The 22,454-nt window shown below is 46.9% G+C and overlaps 1 protein-coding gene across 1 annotated transcript in view; it reads right to left on the reverse strand.

Annotated features, from left to right (window-relative positions):
• The window catches only part of TASP1 (taspase 1), a 235,101-nt gene extending 222,852 nt beyond the window's left edge, over positions 1 to 12,249 (reverse strand). Inside the window, exon 1 of the mRNA XM_040429971.1 lies at positions 12,155 to 12,249. The gene's annotated coding sequence lies outside the window, so the exon portion shown is untranslated. The remainder of the gene's footprint in view (positions 1 to 12,154) is intronic.
• Between the last annotated feature and the right edge of the window lie 10,205 nt (positions 12,250 to 22,454).

Raw genomic sequence — 22,454 nt, forward strand, 5'->3', positions numbered from 1 at the left:
CACGCATCATCTCTGCATTCAGGAAAAATCGCAACATGTTCTATATTGTGCGTTTTCACACAGCTCTGGGTCCATAGAAATGGATGGGGCTGGTGTGAAAAACGGAAGGTGTCCGGATACAATGCATTTTTTTTTAACTGAAGGCTCCCAGGAGATGTAGATTACTGTAGATGCAGATTACAACCGTACGGGAAAAAACACACACATTGCATACAATCGCAGACAAAACTGACTGAACTTGCGTGCACGTTTTCCCCTGAACAGATCCTGACATAATCCATATGGCTCATGTGAAAGAGGCCTTAGGCATCATTCACACGTCTGTGTCCAAGATGAAAGCGGGATAAGATGGTGAGCAATTCATCCGAGAAGATTTCCATGAAGAATCCATGTTTGGCCCATACTGTCCTTCACTCATATGATCCTATGAGTACGGGACAATAGTCCCTCGGGCAGCCCGATGCGCACAGCATCATAGTAACCTATGATGCTGTGCGCTCCCGTGCGCTAGATGTATGCCGCTACGGGACATATGGCCCGCTCATGGAACATATGTCTCGAAGGGCATAGTGTCGTGTGCATGAGCCCTAAATTGGCTTCCTGTGGACTTCAATCATCCACGCAAAATTATGTGCACATTTCACTGCAGAAACTGCCCAGTGTTTGAATGATATGTTTGGAAATCTCCTCCACTATGCTGCTACTGTAAACATATCCCCATTTTTGCTATGTGGGGCCCTACCCTATGACAAAAGAAACTGCATTCGCTTTAGGGGTCCATTTGGTTTTCACATAAGGTTCCCCTTTGAAAGGGTTGTGCAGCCTGTTTATATTGATGACCTACCCTCAGGATAAGTCATCAATATCTGAACGGGGGTCCAACACCATGTGAGTGCCAAAACCTGGTCCTTAACCACGTGTCGTCTCCCTTGCAGCGGTGGCCTAGTGTAATTACAAGTACTCACTCCATGTGAATACTTGTAATGAAGAGGAAGCAGCGCTCGCATGGAGCACCATCTCTTCAAACAGCTGATCAGAAGTCGCAATAACGCCTGTACAAGCATCATAGACGCCTGTACAGGCAGTTTTACTCCCTAAAAAATGTCTAATGTGTATGAATACACACGATAATTTCACTGCCATTCGGGAGCGCACCGAGCGCTGTGAACAGCACAGGCAGCACAATACTGCTAGTGCCTGAAAGCTCCGCACAGTACAGAGCTTTGTTATTAGGGAGGAGGCTGCTGATTTGCCAGGATCAGTGGGCTGAGGGGCCATTGGCAGCTCCTCTCACACTCCCCTTATCCCATGTGCTGAACACACAGCAGCAGCCGTTTCATTTCTTATGAAAAAGAGCGGCATGCGCGCCATTACCGGCTGCTGATGAAGGGAGAACATGGCAGGAAAGGAGCCTCTGCTGAGCAAAGGCCATGGGAGAAGTGTCAGGCTTGTGCCCAGGTGAGGTCACACCCAAAGTCCCAGCGTGCCCTGCAGGCTTCTATCTGCTGCTGGGAGTTCAGTGTGGAGGTTTATGAATTGAAAAACTAATAACCAGGAGGGTAAAGAAAACCCTGTTTCGGATCCTTGTGTAAAACATAGCTTTCATTTGATTGCTCTGATACCTAAACACCTAAAGGAGAAAAAGAATTAAAAAAAACTGCTGTTTCTCTAGATGACCTTATGTTGATAGTAGCGTTAATAGAGTCTCGAGGGTCTATTAAAGCAGGTACCCTGTTCTATATATGCCTCCTGTGAATTCGTCCCAGACCCCACTTACTGTCACCAAGCCACCCACTGCTCCCTGCCACAACGACCAGACGTCTCAGCTCAATTCTTAGTGCACTGAGTTTTGCACAATCTACCACTCTGATCCCTACGTGACAGATTTTGTGCTTCAAGAAAGGTAGGGATTTAGTCTTCTGAGAGATACATTTAAAATGGTCAAAATCTGCTATTTCTGCATGGAAATTATAGGGGAGACTGGTAATGGTTTGCCTGCAGAAATAGCAAGCCCGTATTATATATATGAATAACTGCAATACAAAAAATGTAGTGCGACTTCTGTAGCTGATTGACGGAGGTTCCGGGTGTCGGACCCCCACCGCTCTGATCTAGATGACCTATCCTGAGGATAAAAAACTGGCTGCACACACTATACTGGAAATATCATACCACTAACAGGATGACCTCACTTCCGCCAAGATTTCTGCTGTTCAGTTCCATCATAGGAGCAGAAAAACAAAAATAAGGGATAGGTTAGATCAATCACGTGCCCGATGGTCCCACTATCGTAGGTTCTGTCTCCAATGACAGAGGCTCCTGATATAAGAGTGAACAGAGCCTAAGAGCAGTGTAGATTTTCTCTGCATTCTGGGAATGTGATCTCAAAATAATTTCAGTGTGGAAGTCCATACTGGAACCAGTTAACAGTTCTGATGCTCAATAATCCTGGTGACTTCGTAGTCAGGTTCCTGATGATTTTCGAAAGAAAACAGAAACCTGCCGCACTGTTATCCAGCTTTAGGCCACATGCGCACATATGTATTTAGCTGTCCTTAAATTTCCGATCCGCAAAATACAGATACCGTCCATGTTGAGATCCCATTGACTTCTTTGGGTCTGTGGTCCACATTCTGAGGACAAGTATAGGACACGTTCTATCTTTTTGCAGAATAGGCATACAGATGCAGAAAGTGCACGGACCATCTGTGTGCTTTGTGCAACTGTATGTCTGCAAAATGTGAACCATGGACCTACTGAAGTCAATGGGGCACATTTACTAAAGTGTTGCCGCCTGTTTTCAACTGTCTTATTTTTTAAAGGCTATGTACATCTTTGGGGGGCAATTTTTTTTTTTACTATTCCATTGTACTGATTTTGAGATAAAGCCAGTAATTACTCACCGGTAATTCTGTTTCCTCATGGTCACAACAGCACCACCAGGAGAGATGGACTCCTCCCCCAGGGACAGTAAACCTAGGAGTATAAAAAGGAAGTACTTCCCTCCCAACATCAGTGGATTACAGACATCTAGAAAGCCTTCCAGTTAGTTAACATCTGAAACAAAAAAACTTAAGCAAGACAAACATAATAATAATTTTTGCAACACCCCGTGAACACCAATTGTTACAATCAAGATCGAAGGGTGGGAAGCCGTGGTGCTGTCGTGACTATGAGGAAACAGAATTAACAGTGAGTAATTACCGGCTTTCCCCCATGTCACGACAGCACCACCAGAGAGAATACCAGAAAAGAAAATTAGGGTGGGTCCTGAAGTACCTTACGCCCAAAAGTTAAGGAAGAAAAAGAGCCCAAATCAAGTCTATAGTGACAAAAAAAGGATGTGGAGACGACCAAGTAGCTGCCTTACATATCTGATCAATGGAGGCACCTCTCCTTTCTGCCCAGGAAGATGCCACCGCCCGAATTGAGTGGGCTTTCACATTATCCGGAGGAGATAAACCTGCAGAAACATAAGCAGCAGAAATACCATGTGTGATGAATACCACACCTCGTGCCCACTCGACGTCAACTAAGTCGAGCTCACGAGACGTGGTATGGTCACGGGTCTACCAAAAACGTGAAGTTACGCCCTCCAGTGGAGCACGTAAGGTCAGGTTGGTATAGCTTACACACACCTCCTGTCCACGCGGGCACAGAGAGGCAACAATCTGAGAGAGCCTTTTCACTGCCGCAGTGAAACAGCGACTCCTCAGCCTGGGTATCTGCCACCAGTTCTAGTTTGATATAAGCCCGGTCCGCTAACGGGATTATATAGGGTCAGAAACCAACCCGCGGTAGCTTATAACTAGGCCAAAACACGGACGTGGGAATTCGTGATCGAGATACAAGATAGCACAAGATTAAATTATAGATTTAATCGCCGTATGGGCACACTAGATATAACACAATATACACAGACAATATATACAGTGGTCTGAGGTTACAGATTGCAGGTTATATGGTTACAACAGGGTTAAGCAGTGTAAAAGTCAGTTACCGGGTAAGATGAAGGTTCCTTTGAGATGGTTCTTTGCTGGAGTCCACATGAAGGGCCGTGATCTCAGCTATTTCCTGGGTCCCTCTAAACACATTTGTAGGATGTGACCACTCTTCAGAGAAAGACCAGCCTACTTGCTGGCACCAGACTTTTAACCTGTAGCCAGCCCCTCCCCTCCCGGCCTCAGGGAGGGGTCCACTCCCCTTCTTCTGGGCTGGCAGCAAATGACCCACAAAACCCTTTAGGGTTCATAGCTCCAGACCAGAGGGTCATAGGGAGATGGTTCTGGGACCAATGGACCTGCCTGGGTTCCGGCTACAAGTAGAGCCCAAACCTGGCACCGTTATGTGGTTTCTATGGGGAGATATGGATATCTCCCTACACTGACCTCGTCCCATTAACCAAAGACCATGGGAACGTACCTCGTGGCCACCGGGACACAAATATGTATCCGGTTTGCGCCTGCGATGGCCAGGCGGTTCTTAATTCCTTATGAAAGGTAGGTGCCAACATGTCTGGGAGGTTTCATTGATCCGGGGCAAGGGCGGATACCCCCTGCTGGGGGTTTTCCTGCAGGATTCAGTTGGCTCCAATCTGGTGGAGGTGAGGTGTGACCTTCCCCTTGAAGCCTGGACCCCCTGGGGGGGGGGGGGGGGGGGTGGAAACTAATTTTGCATGTACACTGAACATGCCAAGAGGTGCATCAGATGAGGCCTGGGGCTTTGAAGCAGGGCCCTCCTGTGGAGTTCACTACCTCCGCTATCTGTCAGCAAATGGGGGGTGTGAGGACATGGCTGACAGTAAATATTAATCCATATTCCTCACACCCTGCCTAATCCATCTAGCTATGGTATCTCCTCTCACTTTATCTCCTTTATTCGGTCCCAACACCTTAATAAAGAGTCTATCAGATTTCCTGAAGTCTTTAGTCCTGGCTATAAACTCCAGAACACATCTGCGTACATCCAACATATGAAATTTCCTATCTCCCTCAGAAGAGGGATCAGTACAGAAAGAGGGCAAGCACCACCTCTTGGGACATATGGAAGGTGTCTGACCTAAGGTGCTGGGTCTGACTTAAGGATAATTTTGTCCTCTAAAAATTTGGTATAGGGTTCCCTAACAGATAATACTGCTACCTCCCCTACGTGCTGATGTTATTGCAACTAACAGGGCAGTTTTCTGAGCCAGAACTTTGAAGGGTATATCAGATAAGGGCTCAAAGGGAACCATACACAAGGACTGGAGAACAACTGATAAGTCCCAAGACGGAGCACGCATTGGTACGGATAATTGCAGTCTCTTGATGGACTTAAGAAATCTGATAATCCAGGGATGATCCGCGATCTTCTGGCCAAACAATGCCCCTAAAGTTGATACATGAACTTTGAGAGTGGCCCGTTTCAATCTCTTCTCCAGACCTTTCTGCAGAAAGTCCAGGATGTCCGCCATGTTAGGTCAGGTCTGTCTAGGTCAAGGAAAGCAAGATTTATCCTAGAAAATAATTTTTCCAAGATTCTAAAGTCAATTTTAGACGTCACATCTTTTCTACTGGCTTGTAAGGTGGAGATAACCGCATCAGACAACCCTTTAGCCCTTAAGGTCTGCCTCTTAAAGGCCAAGCAGTTAAATGGAGATTCCGTACCTTTGGATGACATATTGGCCCCTGCATTAGTAGATTTGGAAGCTCCGGAAGGACACAAGGATCCCCCAGAGCCATGACCCTCAGACAGAAGAACCAAGCTCTCCGCGGCCAGAAGGGAGCCACCAGGATGACTCTTGCTCTCTCTTCCTTTATTTTTTTGATTACCCTGGGAATAAGTGGGGGGGGGGGGCCATACGCTAGATCCCAATCCAATTTCTGAGATAGAGCATCCACTGCTAGAGGCCTGTCTGCTGGCGATAGGGAGTAGAAATTGCTGACCTGTGTGTTTAACCTTGTTGCAAAGAGATCTACCTGAGGCTTGCCTCGTAAGTCCAAGATCTTCCGGAACACACTCCTTGACGAAACCAGATATCAGATGTCTGCTGAGATAGTCCGCCCTGAAGTTCAGGTCTTCCTTTAAGTGGGTCGCTGATATTGAATTTAGCTGGGATTCTGCCAGGGAAAAAAAACTGAAAAGACAACGACATTAGAACTGGACATCTGGTAGTTCCTTGTCTGTTGATCAGGGATACTGTAGTAGTATTATCGGACAAAATTCTTACATCTTTACCCTGGATAGAAGGGGCTAAGGCAGGGCTTGACAAATTTCCTCGGAATCTAGGAGCCAGCTAAAAAAGTTAGGAGCCAGGCGGAGCCGCGTCATAAAGCCCCTAGTAGGTGCCCCCATAGTGCCCCCCCCCCACTTCTCCATAGAGCCCCCCCAATAATGCTGTATACCATGTTACATATACCGCCGCTCCGTCCCCGGACCCTATTGACTATAATGGGGACGGGGGTGGAGCTCCGGCGCAGTACGGCAGTTCGCGGTGAGAGGCCGCCGGACTAAAAAGTTGGACATGCAGTACTACCATGCACTGCCGTGCTGCGCCAGAGCTCTGCCCCCATTATAGTCAATGGGGACGGAGCGGAGGTCCGGCGAAACAGCGGAAGGACGGATTCGACAGGGTGAACAGCCTGCCAGATCCATCCTGCCGCAAGTGTGAAAGTAGCCTTAGTTCTATAGATACTGAATGAGATAGAAGAAGGTATGCCTTTAACATAGATCTCCTTGAGAAGCCAATTTGATCCTAAAGGGTTAATTCAAACTGTAATCTAAACTGTGTCCTGTCACTTAATCTTATCACTGCTGCAAAAGCATCAGCCTCAGTGTAAACTGTTCTAGAGTCTGACTGACGGCTCTTTTAACTCAAAGAATCGAATGAGTCAGATCTTTAGATTCTTTTAACCTGTGACTCATTCGATTCTTACTTAGACTCCTCCTGTACTTGTGTCAGTGACTCAGACTCAGAGCTGCTAGTGCTTGCCTCGCCTCAGCTCTGATTGGTTGGTGGGCGGGGAGGGGCTGGCAGAAGCAGCTTCCACTCTAGGATCAGATTACACTCCTCCCGAGCCCCTCCCCTCCCTGCTGCCAGCTTCTCTGCTATTGTGTGCTGTGACGGAGCTGTTTCAAACGGTGCTGCTTCCGGACAGAACGGCAGCTCCGCACCCATCGCCCGGGCACCTTTGAAAACGGGCTGACAAATACCCAAGCGCCAGGACTAAATTCCTGGTCGCCATGGCGACCTGGCGCCTGGGATTTGTCGAGCCCTGGGCTAAGGACTGAAGGGCCCTAAAAACCGCTAGGGTTTCTGTAATTTGAGGATCTAACTCGAACTTCTGGTTCCCAGGACCCCTAGCAATCTAAACTGCCCGTGTGCGCCCCCCAACCATAAGGGCTAGCATCTGTGGTTATTACTACTGAACACTGGAGGCTCCAATCTAAACCTCTGGATACATTATCTTCCTGTAACCACCAACCTAAGGACGAGAATACCTCATTAGACAATCTAATTTTCCTATCGAGGTCTAACTGAGTACCAACCCAGGAATTTAACAATTCTAACTGCAACTTCCTGGAATGCAGCTGACCCCATGGCACCGCAGGAAAAGCGGCGGTAAAAAGGCCCAACAAAGACATCCCTTTCCTAATAGTAATAAGGGGAACAGAGGAAACTTCCTGAATTAAAGAAAAAAATCTTTTAAACTTTCTGCCTGGGAAGGAAGGATTTCTAAACCGCAAAATCTAATAAGATTCCCCAAAAAACTTTTTGTTTTGTAGGGAGAGGAGAAGATTTTTCCCAGTTGATTACCCAACCAAGCTTTTCTATAATTCCCTGGGAATGAACTAGGAATTTTCGGACCTTTTCTTTGGATTCTGCCACCAGCAAAAAATCGTCTAAATACGGGATAAAGATGCAGTCTCCTTCTCTGATGTGAGCCGCCATCTCGGCTATGATTTTTGTGAAGACTCTCGGAGCTACAGCAATCCCAAATGGCAGGGCACAAAATTGTAGGTGCATCAAACGGAAATTTATTTGAACTGCCAACCTCAGGAACTTCTGGAAGTCTTTGTGGATGGGTACATGGAAATAAGCGTCTTTTAAATCTAGAGATGCCATATAACAGTCCTTCTTCAAAATATTTATTGCTGACCTTATGGACTCCATTTTGAACCGATGGTAAACAAGAAACTGATTCAGGGGCTTCAGGTTTATAATGACCCTGAACGTTCCATTTGTCTTTTTTACAAGGAACAGAGTGGAATAAAACCCCTGACCTATTTCCTCTACCGGAACCGGAACCCCCTTTTCTACCAGGGACAAAACCTACGACTCCAGAAGAGACTGACCCGAGGGCCCCGAAGAGCACTTTGTGACTATGTAACGGGTAGGTGGCAGACTGATGAACTCGAGGCGGAGACCCTCTTTTATGGTCTCTAGAACCCACGAACTTCCTGCCATAAACTGCCACTCTGCCAAGTTTTTCAGTCTGTCACCCACCCGCAAGACCCAGTCATTGTGGACTGGGTTTCTTGAAGGTGGAAGAGGGTTGGTTGAACATAAGGCCACTACCTTTCTGGGCCCCCTCCAACTGTTGCCTGCTTGGCCTCTGCCTCTAACATGACCCCCTCCCCTTCCCTTAGCACGAAAGGGCCTATACGGTCTAGACGACTGTGTAACATCTTTTCTATCTCCTGCTTTCTCCAATAAATCAGTGAGAACGGATCCAAAAAGGAACTCGCCCTCACATGGGATAGAGCACAATTTATTCTTGGAGCTGAGATCCCCTGACCAGCTTTTCACCCAGAGCGCTCGTCTAGCAAAGTTCGTTAAGGTCGCAGCTCTAGCTGACAGTCTCAAGGTATCAGATGAGGAATCTGCCAAAAAAGCGGCTGCCTTCTTAATTGCAGGGAGGGAGGCCAGCAGCTGATCCCCAGGCACATTATTTTGGATATCTGTTGAAAGCTGATCAATCCACATCATGGACCTAGCCACTGAGGTACATGCTATGCTTGGTTTCAGCGCTGCCCCAGCGGTCTCCCAAACTCTCTTAAGGAACCCTTCCGCCTTCTTATCCATGGGCTGCTTAAGAGTCCCCAAGTGTTCAAAAGGCAAGGAACCTTTTCTAGAAATGTTGGCTATAGCCACATTAATTTTAGGCAGACGATCCCAAGTTTTGATCCCCCCCTCAAAGGGATACTTCCTTTTGATGGCCCTAGGGATAAACGACTTCCTGTCTGGGTTCTCCCATTCTGATTTAATAAGTTGGTACACAGTCTGGTGAATAGGAAAAACGTTCCTTTTCTTTATCTCAAGTCCTTCAAACATGATGTCCTGAATAGACTTCTGTTCCCTAGCCTCTTCTAGCCCCATGGCTAATCTTACTGCCTTGACCAACTGATCCGTATCTTCACAATGAAATAACAGTCTTCCTGATAAATCATCCTCAGACCCCTCTTCCGAGTCAGACTGAACCATAATTAAACCGTCTTCTTTAACGTCAGATGGTACTGCGACAGCGGGAGCAACCGCCGGCTGAGGTATAGATGTCACAGGCGCTGACCGAAAACCTCTTAAGGAGGCCTCGACCTGATTTTTTACCATTTCCTGCAACTGCAGCAGCAGTGATGGAGCTTCTTGTGCCATAACCTTATTAGTACAACTGATACAATTGGGTTTGCTATAGTCAGCAGCAAGACTGACTCAACACATGGCGCACTCCTTACTTCTAGACCTTTTAGATCTTCTGGAACCCTCATTAGTAGATGGGACCTTGGAGGAAGATTCAGAGCGAACCTTCTTAAAGCTTGTATCCTTGCTGGAAACACTCATGTTAGACAAAGCACCCCACTCCTGGAAGCAGATAACACCTAATGGCTGATCCTTCACACACGGAGGCCAACTGCAGCAAAAAGCACTTACTTTTATATCTGCCGCCGAAAGCTTCAGGAGACCCGGCGTCTGACATCATAATTCTGGCACTGGCAACCTCCTGCTCCTCCCAGCTATCACAGAAAAATCAGACCCTGCCTCCAGATGGCCACGCCCATGAATAACATGCAATTATAAAAAAAAAATTGCCTCCGAAGGTGTACATAGCCTTTAAGTCTCACTTCCCAACTGTTTTTGCACCTGTTTTGGAGGCATTTGGGCCTATTATGAGTTTTAAGACAAATTCTGAATTTCTTTTACTTTTTTGTCTGATTTCTGTCCAATTTATGTAGGTGTGCCTTAGGGTACTTTAACACTAGCGTTATTCTTTTGCGGCATTGAGTTCCGTCCTAGGAGCTCAATACCGGAAAAGAACTGATCAGTTTTATCCTTCAGCATTCTGAATGGAGAGCAATCCGTTCAGGATGCATCAGTTCAGTCTTTTCAGGACGGAGATAATACCGCAGCATGCTGCGGTTTTATCTCCGTCAAACACTTGCCGGAATGCCGGATCCGTCATTTTTTCCCACTGACATGCATTAATGTCGGATCCAGCCCCGAGTGTTCTGGCAAAACGGATCCGGCATTGCGGTCTGCACATGCTCAGACCGGAAAAAAAAAATGTGAAAAAAATAAAAGCCGGATCCGTTTTTCCAGATGACACCGGAGAGACGGACCCGGCATTTCAATGCACTTGTCATACGGATCAGGATCCTGATCCGTCTGACAAATGCCATTAGTTTGCTTATGTTTGGACGGATCCGGCAGGCAGTTCCGGCGACAGAACTGCCTGCCGGAATCCTCTGACGCAAGTGTGAAAGTACCCTTAATTTGCACTAGATAATCGTAAAAACAGTCTGATTGCTACTCCACCCCAGGACTGGTGTACTGTCTGTTCTCTGTCTGTTTTGAGTGGCGAGTTGTGCCACAATTTGCCTACTTTAATAGAGACGTGCGTCAAAACTCATCTCACTTGCGCCATATTTTCATGTACATGCTATGTAGACCAGTTTAGTGAATTTAAATCGGTCTTACAGGAAAACGACCACTAGAGGTCAGACTTAAACAAGAAAAAAAACTGTTATGAAAACATAATAAACAAGGTGCAAATAGAATACAGACTTTGCCAATACGCCTTTTTTTATAAGCTACTTTCACATTAACTTTTTTTGAACGCTTCCGTTACCATAATACAACCGCATGCATCCGTCATAAATTGATCCGGTTGTATTATGTCTTCTATAGCCATGACGGATCTGTCTTGAACACCATTGAAAGTCAATGGAGGACGGATCCGTTTTCTATTGTGTCAGAGAAAAGGGATCCGTCCCCATTGACTTACATTGTGCGCCAGGACAGATCTGTTTGGCTCAGTTTCGTCAAGCGGACAGCAAAACGCTGCAGGCAGCAGTTCGGTGTCCGCCTCCAGGGCGGAATGGAGGTAGAACGGAGGCAAACTGATGCATTCTGAGTGGATCCTTTTCCATTCACAATGCATTAAGGGCAAAACTGATCCGTTTTGGACCGCTTGTGAGAGCCCTGAAGGGATCTCACAAACGGAAAGCCAAAACACCAGTGTGAAAGTAGCCTTACTCCAAAAAAAGGCAAGCTTAGTAAATGTGCCCCAACGGAGTCTGCAGAATATAGATGGACATCTTCACGGATGAAACTCTAATTGATTTTTCCACAGACGTCATACACACAGGGAAATGTGAACGAGGCCTTATAGTCTGTAAGGCTCCAGTCACACTTAGTTTTTGGTTTGCAGGCAGTGCATTACCCGCACGCCATAAGTAACACTCTTCAATGCGTTACGCTTCTGCATTGAAGAGGGCAGCTGAAAACCAGGGCCGCTCGCCTATCAGCATCCGTCAGGTCCCTGCAGCTTCTTTCCTGTCTCATATACTGAACGCAGAGTAAAAGTGCTATGTGAACACTGCCCAACGCCTGCACAGGGACCAAAAGCCATTCTACACTGTAAAAGAAATTAACTTCAGGCAATAACATCTCAAAACCTGCAAGATAAAAAAAAAAAAGAAGAAGAAGAAGCATGCAACATACTGTGCAAGACCGCCAGCCCTGCACCTGAGCAGCTCCTGCAGAACTACATCTCCCAGCATGCAGCTTATTATCATCTAGGCTAACAGGATGCTGGAAGTTGTAGTTTAGCCCCGTGCTTCATGCCCCCGCTGCAGACCCGGGGGTTGAGGAGCAAGAGAGGACGGACTGAACACTCACAGGCAACCGGCGCTGATGTGTCTGCCCCCGGCCCCAGCAGCAGGCCCCTCAGTGTCCAAGCGGTAGCCTGGAGCCGGCTGGTCTTTGCGCATGCGTCATACCCATTGGTGGTTGATAGATCACGTGATAGGACACAGCGCGCCTCTGTGAGGAAAGTGTGAGGGGAGTAGAGTTACAGGTGACGTGAGGCGCCGCTCCGCCGTGTGCACACTGCTATTATGGCGGCGTAACGCGGCTGTGTGCGGTCCTCCTGCCTGCCGTATATCACCGTACACTGCCATTCATAACCGAAGTAGTACTAATAGGAGGAGGTGGGGGAGGGGACCTGTGCTTTACAGGTAGTGGCGGTTGATAGGCTGTGGGGTCTGGTGTAGTTTGGGGGGGCATTCAGTATATGGGGGGTCTGGTGTAGTTGGGGGTGGGTATTCTGTATATGGGGGGTCTGGTGTAGTTGGGGGTGGGTATTCTGTATATGGGGGTCTGGTGTAGTTTGGAGGGGGCATTCTGTATATGGGGGGTCTGGTGTAGTTGGGGGTGGGTATTCTGTATATGGGGGTCTGGTGTAGTTGGGTGGTGTGTTCAGTATATTTGGGGTCTGGTCCAGTGTTGGTTGATAGGCTGTATATGGGGGGTCTGGTGTAGTTTGGAGGGGGCATTCAGTATATGGGGGGTCTTGTGTAGTTGGGGGCGGGTATTCTGTATATGGGGGGGTCTGGTGTAGTTTGGAGGGGGCATTCTGTATATGGGGGGTCTGGTGTAGTTTGGAGGGGGCATTCAGTATATGGGGGGTCTGGTGTAGTTGGGGGCGGGTATTCTGTATATGGGGGGTCTGGTGTAGTTGGGGGCGGGTATTCTGTATATGGGGGGTCTGGTGTAGTTGGGTGGTGTGTTCAGTATATTTGGGGTCTGGTCCAGTGTTGGTTGATAGGCTGTATATGGGGGGTCTGGTGTAGTTTGGGGGGGGGCATTCAGTATATGGGGGGTCTGGTGTAGTTTGGAGGGGGCATTCAGTATATGGGGGGTCTTGTGTAGTTTGGTGGGGGGCATTCAGTATATGGGGGGGTCTTGTGTAGTTGGGGGCGGGTATTCTGTATATGGGGGGTCTGGTGTAGTTTGGGGGGGGGGCATTCAGTATATGGGGGGTCTTGTGTAGTTTGGTGGGGGGCATTCAGTATATGGGGGGGTCTTGTGTAGTTGGGGGCGGGTATTCTGTATATGGGGGGTCTGGTGTAGTTTGGAGGGGGCATTCAGTATATGGGGGGTCTGGTGTAGTTGGGGGCGGGTATTCTGTATATGGGGGGTCTGGTGTAGTTTGGAGGGGGCATTCTGTATATGGGGGGTCTGGTGTAGTTGGGGGCGGGTATTCTGTATATGGGGGGTCTGGTGTAGTTGGGGGCGGGTATTCTGTATATGGGGGTCTGGTGTAGTTTGGAGGGGGCATTCTGTATATGGGGGGTCTGGTGTAGTTGGGGGTGGGTATTCTGTATATGGGGGTCTGGTGTAGTTTGGAGGGGGCATTCTGTATATGGGGGGTCTGGTGTAGTTGGGTGGTGTGTTCAGTATATTTGGGGTCTGGTCCAGTGTTGGTTGATAGGCTGTATATGGGGGGTCTGGTGTAGTTTGGGGGATGGGGGGTCTTGTGTAGTTTGGGGGGGGGCATTCAGTATATGGGGGGGTCTTGTGTAGTTGGGGGCGGGTATTCTGTATATGGGGGGTCTGGTGTAGTTTGGAGGGGGCATTCAGTATATGGGGGGTCTGGTGTAGTTGGGGGCGGGTATTCTGTATATGGGGGGTCTGGTGTAGTTTGGAGGGGGCATTCTGTATATGGGGGGTCTGGTGTAGTTGGGGGCGGGTATTCTGTATATGGGGGGTCTGGTGTAGTTGGGGGCGGGTATTCTGTATATGGGGGTCTGGTGTAGTTTGGAGGGGGCATTCTGTATATGGGGGGGTCTGGTGTAGTTGGGTGGTGTATTCAGTATATTTGGGGTCTGGTCCAGTGTTGGTTGATAGGCTGTATATGGAGGTTCTGGTGAAGATAAGGGGAAGGGGGCTGGGTATTCATTATAATGGGGGAGGGGGGTCTAAGTATATATTGAGTTTGAAATCTCAATATAGTTGGGGGTCCAGGTAATCTGCCACCAGTTTTATGCTCCTATCTGAGAGCAGTGTATCTCATCTGTGGGGGTCCAACTCTCATCACCCTGCCAATCAGCTGTTTGAAGAGGCTGCAGCGCTCCCATCTGCCTAGGCCACTGACATTGGGTTCATCAATCACAAACTATTTGCAGTCCCTTTCAACCCCGGACCAGTTTTCACCTTCCTGCCCAGGAAATTTTTGAAAATCTGACGTGTCACTTTATGTGGTAATAACTTTAAAAAGCTTTTACTTATAAAGGCCATTCTGAGATAGTTTTCTCGTCACATATTGAAATTCATGACACTGGTAAAAATGAGTAAAATAAAATCATTTTTATTTATAAACAAAATACCAAATTTATAAAAAAAAAAAATGTAACTTTTTGGGGACGTTAGAAGTTTAGAAGCAAATTTAAAATTTTTAAGAACATTTCCAAACCCCAAATTTTTCAGGACCAGTTCAGTTATGAAGTCACTTTGTGGGGCTTACATATTAGAAACCACCCATAAATCACCTAATTTTAGAAACTACACGCCTCAAGCTATTCAAAACTGATTTTACAAACTTTGTTAGCTCTTTAGATGCCCCACAAGAGTTAAAGGAAAATGGGAATGAAATTTCACTTATTTTTTTGCAGATTTAAAATTTTCAGCTATTTTTTCTGCAATACATCAAGGGTTAACAGCCAAACTAAGCTCAAAATCTATCTACAGAAACACCCCATATGTGCTCAAAAAATAATGTATGGGTGCACAGCAAGCTTCAGACTGGAAGGAGCACCATATGGCGTTAGGAGAGAGGATTTAGCTAGAATGGTAATTGGGGGCTATGTCGCATATGAAGACACCCTGAGGTGGCCCTACAGTGAAAACCTAAAAAAAGTCACCCCATTCTGGAAACTACACCCCTCAAGGAATATTTCAAGGTGTGTAGTGAGCACTTTGACCCATCGGGCGATGCACAGAATTAGGAAACGCTTGGCTGTGAAAATAAAAATAAAATTCCAGAAAAAGTTGCTTTGCACCCACATTTTTCACTTTCACAAAGGGTAACAGGACAAAATGCACCCCACATTGTGTTCCCTATTTTCCTCCAAATGTGCCAACATCCCATATATGCTCAAAAAATGATGTATGGGTGCATGGCAGGGTTCAAAAGCGAAGTAGCGCCATAGGGCTTTTAGAGGACAGATTTTGCTGGATTGGCTTTTGGGAGCTATGTCGCATATGAAGACACCCTAGGGTACCCCTAGATTGGAAACCCCCAAAAAGTGGCCCCTTTCTGGAAACAACACCCCTCAAGGAATATATCAAGATGTGTAGTGAGAACTTTGTCCTCAAAGATGATTCATGGAATTGGCTGTGAAAATGAAAAATTAAAATTTATTCCAGAAAACTGGACTTTAGGCCCAAATTTTTCACTTTCACAATGGGGAACTGGAGAAAATGTACCCCCTAAATTATTGACAATTTTCTCCTGATTATAGCAATACCCCCTATGTGCTTGTACACTGCTATATGGGCATACCACAGGGGTAAGAAGGAAAGGAGCACCAAATGGCTTCTGGAAGGTAGATTTCACCGGAATAATTGACAGGCGCCATCTTGCAATTGAACACACCCTGAGGTACCCCTAGAGTGGAAATCCCCAAAAAGTGACCCCATTCCGTAAACTACACCCCTCAAGGAATATTTCAAGGTGTGTAGTGAACACTTTGACCCATCGGGCGTTTCACAGAATTGGGAAACGGCTGTGAAAATGAAAAATTAAATTTTTTTCCTGGAATAAGTTGCTTTACACCCATATTTTTCACTTTCACAAGGGGTAACAGGACAAATTGCACCCCACATTTTATTCCCCATTTCCCCCCGAATACGCCGACACCCCATATGTGCTCAAAAAAATTATGTATTGGCGCACAGCAGGCTTCAGAGTGGAAGGAGCACCATATGGTGGTTAGGAGAGAGGATTTAGCTGGAATGTTAATTGGGAGCTATGTCGCATGTGAAGACACCCTGAGTTGGCCCTACAGTGGAAAGCCCCAAAAAGTGACCCCATTCTGGAAACTACACCCCTAAAGGAATATTTCAAGGTGTGTAGTGAGCACTTTGACCCATCGGGTGTTTCACAGAATTAGGAAACGCTTGGCTGTAAAAATAAAAAATGACTATTTTTTCCAGAAAAAGTTGCTTTACACCCACATTTTTCACTTTTACAAGAGGTAACAGGACAAAATGCACCCCACATTTTGTTCCCCATTTCCCCCCGAATACGCCAACACCCCATATGTGCTCAAAAAATTATGTATGGGCACATGGCAGGGCTCTAGAGTCAAACAGCTAAATATGGATTTTGCTGACCTGAATTGGCAGACATTTATTTTAGCTGCCATGTCGCATTAAATAAATTCCTGAGGTCCCCAGAAATGAAAAACCCCAACAAGTGACCCCATTTCGGAAAAAAGCACCCCCGTATGAACATTTTAAGTGGTGGAAAAGGTACTTTTTTCAGCCAACAGGTGTCTCACAAAAGACAGAAATAGAAAGCATTTCAAAACACACATTTGTAAAAAAAAAAAAAATACTAGCAGACCCCAAATTTTAACAAGGGGTTATAGGAGAAAATGCACCCCAGTATAAGTTCCCCATTTTCTCCCCTTTTTGCAAACACCCCATATGTGCATGTAGCCTGTTGTATTGGCGCACTGCAGGTCTCTAGAGACAAAGTGCAAAAACAGTTTTTTGCAGCCCTGAAAAAAACAGACATGGATTTTAGCTGCCATGTCGCATTAAATAAATTTCCTGAGGTCCCCAGAAATGAAAATCCACAAGAAGTGACCCTATTTCGGAAAAAGCACCCCCGTACGAACATTTTAAGTGGTGGAAAGGGTGCTTTTCAGCAAACAGGTGTCTCACAGAAGGCAGAAATACTAGAAAAAGGACTTCAAAGCATACATTTGTAAAAATGAAAATTACTAGCAGACCCCAATTTTTCACTTTCACAAGGGGTTAAAGGAGAAAATGCACCCCAGTATATGTTCCTCATTTTCTTCCCTTTTTGCAAACACCCCATATATTCTTGTAGCCTGCTGTATGGGCGCACAGCAGGGCTCTAGAGGCAAAGTGCAAAATATGTTTTTTGCAGGCCTGATTAAACAGACATGGATTTTAGCTGCACACCCCCTCATCCTATTGGATAGTCTGTGACCTAGGGAGAGGCGTGGCAATCTGCATTTAAGAAGCTGCGGTTAGCGGCCGCGCTAAAGCCATCAAAGTGCCAGAGGCTACGCATCGCTGCACACCCATCATCAGTAGCGTGCAGCATCTATGTCTGTTGTCTCGTTCCCCATGCTTTGACTTCTGATGAATCGCTGGCTTCAGTCCAGCAAGAAAACGCGTCGAGCAAGGACGCGAGTTAGGGAATTAGTTATCTAGTATTCGTGTATGCAGGGTTTATATATATGGATCATAGCACATTGAGCGTCTTTACCCTCCACATATGACATAGCCCTACCCCAGTGAGCTGTAAGCTAAGCTCAGGGGGACCTCAGAGGTTTGGAGTGGTCTCAGCCGGGTAGGCTAAGGGACCACGAGGCTAAGTGACAGCCTGTAATTTGGGGGACGCAGTGACGCCTGCGGTACAAGGGTCACAAGGCCAGAGTCGGGAGGACTGCTGGACCACAATCCCCCAAAGGGACTCGTATTTGTACAGGCTGGGGGCTGGAGAACTGTTTGGCTGGGAAAGCCGGGCCTGATGCCAGGTATGAATTGTAACCTGTGGTTTAGTCAGGGCTTTAGTTAATGTGTTTAGGTAGAGCCCAGACGGGCAGGTTTTTATTTAGTATATATTTTTTTTGTTTTGATATAAAAAATACGTGGTCTGAGAAGAAGTCTGTAAGCGTGACCCCAGAAAGAGAGCTAACCTTCACAGTGACTATTTGTCTCAGCACTTTTGCACGGCATTTTTGGTTATGCTAGTCAGTTGTCCAAGTTGGATTTATGTGCGACTGTCATGTTGGATTTCTTGTGGATGCCAGGGTTATGTCATTAATTTCTGTGAGATCACAACTACTCTGTGATACTGGCCGCGACAGCTGTCGTGCAACCACTGTTGCTATGTAGCCTAGTCTAAATGTTGACCTCTCCAGACTCTACACATCTTGGGTGCTGTGATGCTGTTGTGATCCCCCCTCTGCGCTCCTCGGCAGGCTGGCTCCTCACATTGAGCTGAGCTTCCCTTGGGCAAACGACCCTGCCACCGGTGAAACCCCTATAGGATGGACATATCATCTACCAGGGTGATTACTGGATCATCGTCAGCCTGCGCAAGAAAAGTACTTAGGTGCTGATACTGATTGTGCTGGCTAGATTATAACTGTGCAGCGGAGATGGCGCCGGTGAGGCAGGTAGCCGTCATGATAGCTACTTACAAACTTTAGATTTTTAGGGTTTTTCTCAATGCTACTCACATCAGATATAATAGAAACATTCTTATTTCTATTGGATTACAATTAACTGACCCTCTTCCACTGGTGGCTTTGATCTCGAACTAGCCAAAATAACACCAAAAAAGCCTCGTGCATGCCGCATTTTACGGAACGTCAGGCCTATAATAGAACAGTCCTATCCCATTTTTTGGGGGGACAAGGTGACAAAAAAATTGCGAATCACATAGTTTTTATAATTTTTTTTCTGTTACAGCGTTCACCATATAGGAGATATTTTTAAATATTTTAATCGTTTGGACTTTTCGGATGTGGTGATATGTAATATGTTTATTTATTTATTGTTTATATATTTTATATATAAAATTGGGAAAGAGGTGATTTATACTTAATATTTTTAGTGTTTTTTTAAACTTATTTTTTTTTAACCTTTTATTTAAGAACTATTAGCCCCCTTAGGGGCCAGAGCCTGGGATCTTTTAATCCCTTGTCCTATTCACCCTAATAGAGATGGATTAGGGTTAATAGGACTTTACACTCTCCCTGCTGCCCTGTGCTTTGTGCACGCAGCTTACCATGGCAGCCAGGGCTTCAGTAGTGTCCTGGCTGCCATGGTAACCGATCAGAATTGCCACTGCACCACCAATGAAGAGGGGGAGGGGACTCTGTGGCCACTGCCACCAATGACTTAGGGGGGCGCACTGCGCCACCAATGTTTATAATACTTGGGTTGGGGGGGCGCAATGTACCACCAATGTTTATAATACTGTGGTGGGAGCACTGCGCCACCAATGAATATACCGTATTTTTCGTTTTATAAGACGCACTTTTTTTCCCTCCAAAGTGGAGGGAAAAAGTCACTGCGTCTTATAAAACGAATGCGATTCAAATTAGGTGGCCATTAAACTGTTGGGTGGGCTGGCGGCTTTACTGAAGGTTTCTGCCTCCAGCCCGCGCTTCCTTAACAAGACCGCACCAGGTATGGGCAGGCTGGCGGCTTCACTTATTATGCTCCGCTGCCGCCAGCGCCCGGGACGGGATCCCTCAGCTCCAGTAAGTAAAAGTGTCCCCTCCTCCAGCAGCCAGCCCGCACGTCCGGTGCGCACCTGGCACCGGAGTCCTCACATCCTGTAAGTGAACATTCTTCCCCCTTTCCCCTCCTCCAGCAGCCAGCCCGCACGTCTGGTGCGCACCCGGGACCGGAGCCTGCAGCTCCAGTAAGTATTATCTTCTCCGTTCTCCCCCCTCTACCCTCCAGCTGCTGCCAGGGGCACTGACCTGAGCTCCAGGGTCCCGGTCTTCTCGTCTATGTGCTGGATGCCTGTCACACTGTGCGCTCCAGCGCCTCTGTTATTGTGCCTGCCAGCCCTGCTTCTCTCTGCTCATACATCCCCCATGTACTGCAGTGAATGAGTGGATTGCTATGGATGAGGGGGGTTATAGTATTTAATATAAACACTGTCCAGGGACTGTTCTGTAATTGGCATGTGTTTATATTAAATATGACTATAACCCCCCTCATCCATAGGAATCCACCCATGTACTGCAGTATATGAGTGGATTCCTATGGATGAGGGGGGTTATAGTCATATTTAATATAAACACATGCCAATTACAGAACAGTCCCTGGATAGTGTTTATATTTAATCTGACTATAACTCCCCTCATCCTTGAGAATACACCAATGTACAGTACATCAGTGTATTCTTTAGGATGATGGGTGTTATAATCACATAAGTGTCATCCACAGATCCCCCAAAACAGTGTCATCAACAGATCCCCTATAACAGTGTCATCCACAGATCCCCCATAACAGTGTCATCAACAGATCCCCATAACAGTGTCATCCACAGATCCCCCATAAGTGTGTCATCCACAGATCCCCTCCATAACAGTTTCATCCACAGATCCCCCATAAGTGTGTCATCCACAGACCACCAATAGTTCAAAAGCACACCTTTTGGTTGAAAAAAATTTTTTTCTTATTTTCCTCCTCAAAAACCTAGGTGCGTCTTATCATCAGGTGCGTCTTATAAAGCGAAAAATACGGTAATTAATACAAATATAGGCGGCGACACAATCACATAGCCGGCACCCAACCTCTATGACAAGGTGCTGCGATCCGCGGCAATTAACCCCTCAGGTGTGGCACCTGAGGAGTTAATTGCAGCGCCCTGTCATAGAGGTCGAGTGCTGGGTATGTGATTCTGTCGCTGGCACCCGCCGCCTACAGCAGCAGCGGCACAGTGGGGAGGAAGGGAGAGACTCCTTTTCCAATGTGCTGCTGAGGAGAACATGGCACACTCTGAGAGCAGTGTGTGCCATGTTCTCTGATACTAGGCTGCACAGTAGCACAGCCTAGTATCGGTAAATGGCAAATCCTGGTATCGAATCGATAATTCGATACCCGGTGCAACCCTATCTGCAGGATAACAATGAACAAGCCCAGAAGCAATGTCGGGCACGGAGGAAGCGAGCTAGCATCAGGAACAGACTGCATGAGCTTTCACACTGCCCTCCTCTCCCCAATATTTTCCTGGCTAAGAACAAACTGGACGACCTCCGCGCTAGGATTAAGTTCCAGAGAGATATCCGGGACTTTAACCTCTTTTGCTTCAGGGAAACTTGGTCCAACAAATCCAGACTATGCAACCCAGCCGGCGAGTTTTTTCTAAGTCTATCACATTGACAAAACTATGGAGTCGGGGAAATCTAGAAGAGGAAGAGTAATGAGACGAGTGTTGTCCCTCTTACAATGTACAAACTGCTTAACTTGGAGCTGTTGATTAGGGATCGACCGATATTGATTTTTTAGGGCCGATACCGATAATTTGTGAACTTTCAGGCCGATAGCCGATAATTTATACCGATATTCTGGTAATTTTCATTTTTGAAAAAAAAAAAATTCCTACACAAATCTGCTGAAAATTAATATGTTTATTGTTAAAGGGACTCTGTCACCACTTTCTAACCCCCCCTTTTAAAAGTATTGTTCTCTCCATGGCGCCCTTGTGATTACAAAGGTGTTGTTATAACATAAATTCGCCGTCTCGTTTTGATAAAAATACCTTTTATCTAACCTGTCAATCTTGTGGATAAGGTGCCCAGGGCGTTTCTGAAGGTCTGAAGCTGCCGCCCGCCGGCGCCGCCGTTGGTGCCCAGCTCCTCCCCTGATCCTTTCAGCGCCACCTGAATGTAAAGAAATCCGCCTCCGGCTCTCGCTCAGTGCCCCCTCCTCCTTTTCAAAGATCCCGCGCGTGCGCACAGGCCTGTGCCTGATGCGCCCGTGCGGACATTTAGAATCAGCCTCATTGAGCGAAGTGCGCATGCGCGCACTTCGCTCAACCTCCTCATAAGACGAGCACTGCTGCCAGCCACTCAGAGCCTGTATGGAGCCGCAGGCTCTGAGTGGCTGGCTGCAGTGCTCGTCTTATGAGGAGGTTGAGCGAAGTGCGCGCATGCGCACTTTGCTCAATGAGGCTGATTCTAAATGTCCGCACGGGCGCATCAGGCACAGGCCTGTGCGCACGCGGTGGATCTTTGAAAAGGAGGAGGGGGCACTGAGCGAGAGCCGGAGGCGGATTTCTTTACATTCAGGCGGCGCTGAAAGAATCAGGGGAGGAGCTGGGCACCAACAGCGCGGGCGGCAGCTTCAGACCTTCAGAAACGCCCTGGGCACCTTATCCACAAGATTGACAGGTTAGATAAAAGGTATTTTT

Source organism: Bufo bufo, chromosome 4, assembly GCF_905171765.1.
Source record: "Bufo bufo chromosome 4, aBufBuf1.1, whole genome shotgun sequence".
NCBI lineage: Eukaryota > Metazoa > Chordata > Amphibia > Anura > Bufonidae > Bufo > Bufo bufo.